Below are 4,468 nucleotides of genomic sequence, written 5' to 3' on the forward strand. Positions count from 1 at the left end.
GTCTGAAGGACAAACTGACAGAACACACCCAAATTTGCCTTGTGGGTGCTGGTTCCTGCTCTGCTTCTAGCCTCATCTTGAGATAAAATCATCACCATCCCAAAGCCAGGTAGGCATTTCCAAAACTAATGAATAATTTAATAAAGGCACTGAAAGTGTAGGATTAGATACCCGAATGAGGAGTGGAAATGGCACAGCTCAAGAGCATCTCCATGGGGGTGGAATGCATTTACTGAGAGGAGGCACAGGGGCTGTAACACTCCTTGCACTGTAGGTTCTCGATCTGCAATGCTTCTGGCACCCACCCCCACCCCCAGAATAACAGCAGCTCAGAGTCTCCCATAATAGATTGAACTTGCATATTTATGAATTAGTTAATCAGAGGAGAAGTTCCTTTTCCAGATCAGTCTGAGCACATCTGCAAGCAGAACAGGGCCAGTGCTGGTTTCTTGGTCAGTGGACAGCAAGGCACTGCAGGGACCCTGTGCTCCAAGGAAGGATGACCTGGTAACCTTGACCTGCTCCCTCTCTCTGCCTCTCCCCTGCTCTCTGTCCCATGTCCCACAGCTCAGGGTCATGCAACTCCACATAAATAGAAACTTCTCAGTGAGGCCTAGGCAGGTGTTTGTGCTGGATGGATCTGATGATAGCCTGCAGACTAAGGCCCTGCTCTTTGCTCTGTTCTTGGCCTTGTATGTGGTGGCCGTCCTGGGAAACCTTACCATGATCATGGTCATCATCCTACATGTCCGTCTGCACTCCCCAATGTAATTCTTCCTCAAGAACCTCTCCTTCATGGACTTGTGCTAGTCCTCCATTGTCTACTCCAGTGCCCTGGTCTACTTACTGTCTTCCTACAAAGTCATCACCTTTGCAGGATGCGTCTCCCATTCTTCATCTTCTCCCTGATGGTCACAACCTAGGCTTTCCTCTTAGCAGTGATGGCCTATGACCACTTCATGGCTGTCTGCAGCCCCCTGCACTACCCCATCACCATGTGCCCCTCTGCTTGCACCTACCCGGTGCTAGGAACTTACTGTGGAGGCTGCTTCAACACCATCATGCAGGCCAGCTTTACATTCAAAGTCTCATTCTTCAACTCCAACCATATAGACCACTTCTTCTGCAGTGTACACTCCCCTGCTCAAGCTTGCCTGTGGCGACATAACAACAAATGAACTGGTCATGTTTGGCCTCTGTGCCCTCATCATCATGGGCACCATACTTGCGGTCCTCATTTCCTATGGCTACATCTCAGTGACCATCCTGAGGATGTGGTCAGCAGCAGGGAGACACAAGCTTTTCTCCATTTGTGTCTCCCAAATGACAGCCATGTCCCTCTTTTAGGGGACAATATTGCTATGTGTGCCCAGCCGGGAGCTGTAGAGTTCATGGAAAAGGGAAAGGTGCTCTATGTTTTCTATACTCTGATCATCTCAATGCTCAACCCCCTCATCTACAGTCTGAGAAACAAGAATATGAAGGATGCCCTGTGGAGACTGGGCCAGAAGAACACAGCCACGTGAAGGAAGCTGGCCTGAGAGACAGGGAGTCCTGAGAGCAGAACAAGATGGCTTTGGGAGAGGCACTGTGTTGGGGTCGTTAAATTCATTCTTTGTTCATCCAATTCATTCTTTCATGCAGGTTTTATTCAAATCTCCTTGTCCTGGACCTCTAAGGCATCACCCACCATCAAGTTGATCTCCCTTTGTTATACAGCAACTTCCCACTAGCTATCTATTTTACAATTGGTAGTGTATATATGTCTATGCTACACTCTCACTTTGTCCCAGCTTCCACTTCTCCCCCACCCTCCCAACACTGGATCCTCCAGTCCATTCTCTGCATCTGCATCCTTCTTCTTGCTGTATCACTGGGTTCATCAGTACCATTATTTTTAGATTAACTATATATGAGTTAGCATACAGTATTTGTTTTTCTCTTTCTGGCTTACTTCACTCTGTATAACAGACTCTAGGTCTATCCACCTCATTACATACAGTTCCATTTCATTCCTATTTATGGCTGAGTAATATTCCATTGTATATATGTGCCACATCTTCTTTACCCATTCATCTGTGAATGGGCATTTAGGTTGCTACCATGTCCTGGCTATTGTAAATAGTGCTGCAATGAACATTATGGTACATGTTTCTTTTTGGACTATGGTTTTCTCTGGGTATATGCCCAGGTGTGGGATTACTGGATCACATGGTAGTTCTATTTTTAGTTTTTTAAGGAACCTCCAAACTGTTTTCCATAGTGACTGTACCAAATTACATTCACACCAACAGTGCAGGAGAGTTCCCTTTTCTCCACACCCTCTCAAACATTTATTGTTTCCAGATATTTTGATGATGGCCATTCTGACCAATGTGAGGTGATATCTCATTGTGGCTTTGACTTGCATTTCTCTAATGATTAGTGATGTTGAGCATCTTTTCATGTATTTTTTAGCCACCTGTATGTCTTCTTGGCAGAAATGTCTATTTAGGTCTTCCAGGCCTTGTGGATAGGGTTATTTGCATTTTTGGTATTAAGCTGCATGAGCTGCTTGTAAATTTTGGAGATGAATCCTTGGTATGTTGTTTATTGGCAAGTATTTTCTCCCATCCTGAGGGTTGTTTTCTTTTGTTGTTTATGGTTTCTTTCGCTGTGCAAAGGCTTTTAAGTTTCATTAGGTCCCATTTGTTTACTCTTGATTTTATTTCCATGATTCTAGGAGGTGGGTCAAAAAGGATCTTGCTTTGATGGATGTCGTACAGTGTTCTGCCTATGTTTTCCTCTAGGAGTTTTATAGTGCCTGACCTTCCATGTAGGTCTTTAATCCATTTGGAGTTTATCTTTTTGTATGGTGTTAGGAAGTGTTCTAATTTCATTCTTTTACATGTTGCTGGCCAATTTTCCCATCACTACTTATTGAAGAGGCTTTTTTCCATTGTATATTTTTGCCTTCTTTGTCAAAGATAAGGTGCCCTTATGTGCTTGGGTTCACCTCTGAGTTCTTTATTCTGTTCCATTGATCTTCCTTTCTGTTTTTGTGCCAGTACCATACTGTATTGATCACTGGGACCTTGTAGTATAGTTTGAAGTCAAGAAGCTTAATTCCACCAACTGCATCTTTCCTTCCTAAGATTGCTTTGGCTATTTGGGGTCTTCAGTGTCTCCATACAAATCATAAGATTTCTTCTCTAGTTCTGTGAAAAATGCCATTGGTAATTTGATAGGGATTGTGTTGAATCTGGAAATTGCTTTGAGTAGTACACTCATTTTCACAATGTTGATTCTTCCAATCCAAGAACATGGTATGTCCCTCCATCTGTTTGTGTGGTCTTTGATTTCTTTCATCAGTGTCTTATAGTTTTCTGCATACAGATCTTTTGCCTCCTTAGGCAGGTTTATTCCTAGGTATTTTATTCTTTTTGTTGCAATGGAAAATGGGAGTTTTTCCTCAATTTCTTTTTCTGCTTTTTCATTGTTAGTGTATAGGAATGCAAGAGATTACTGTGCATTAATCTTGTATCCTGCTGCTTTACTAAATTTATCAATTACTGCTAGCAGTTTTCTGGTAGAGTCTTTAGGGTTTTCTATGTATAATATCATGTCATCTGCAAAGAGTGACAATTTTACTTCTTCTTTTCCAATTTGGATTCCTTTTATTTCTTTTTTTTCTCTGATCACTGTGGCTAAAACTTTTAAAACTATGTTGAATGACAATGGTAAGAGTGGGCATGCTTGTCTTGTTCCTGTTCTTGGAATGCTTTCACTTTTTCACCACTTAGAATGATGTTGGCTTTGGGTTTCTCATATATGTCTTTTATTATGTTGAGGTAATTTCCTTCTATGCTCACTTTGTGGAGAGTTTTTTCATAAATGGCTGTTGAATTTTGACAAAAGATTTTTCCACATCTATTGTGATTATCATATGGTTTTTATCCTTCAATTTGTTGATATGAGGTATCACATTTATTGATTTGTGTATATTGAAGAATCCTTGCAGCCCAGGGATAAACCACACTTGATCATGGTGTATGATCTTTTAATGTGCTGTTGGATTCTGTTTGTTAGTATTTTGTTGAGGATTTTTGCATCTATATTCATCAATGATATTGGCCTGTAATTTTCTCTTTTTGTGCATTCTTTGCCTGGTTTTGGTATCAGGGTGATGGTGGCCTCTTAGAATGAGTTAGTGAGTGTTCCTCTTTCTGCTGTATTTTGGAAGAGTTTGAGAAGGATAGGTGTTGACTCTTCTCTAAATGTTTGATAGAATTCACCTGTGAAGCCACCTGGCCCTGGGCTTTTGTTTGTTGGGAGTTTTTTAATCACAGTCTCAGTTTCCATACTTGTGATTGGTCTGTTCATATTTTCTATTTCTTCCTGGTTCAGTCTTGGAAGGTTGTTCTTTTCTAAGAACTTATCCATTTCTTCCAGATTATCCAATTTATTGGCATATAGTTGCTTGTAGTAC

General features: G+C 41.4%; 1 pseudogene; it reads left to right on the forward strand.

Annotated features, from left to right (window-relative positions):
• The first annotated feature begins 576 nt into the window (after nucleotides 1–576).
• On the forward strand, nucleotides 577–1,526 carry LOC130859265 (olfactory receptor 12-like; annotated as a pseudogene).
• Nucleotides 1,527–4,468: the final 2,942 nt, after the last annotated feature.

The sequence above is a fragment of the Hippopotamus amphibius genome, chromosome 8 (genome assembly GCF_030028045.1).
Source record: "Hippopotamus amphibius kiboko isolate mHipAmp2 chromosome 8, mHipAmp2.hap2, whole genome shotgun sequence".
Lineage (NCBI taxonomy): Eukaryota > Metazoa > Chordata > Mammalia > Artiodactyla > Hippopotamidae > Hippopotamus > Hippopotamus amphibius.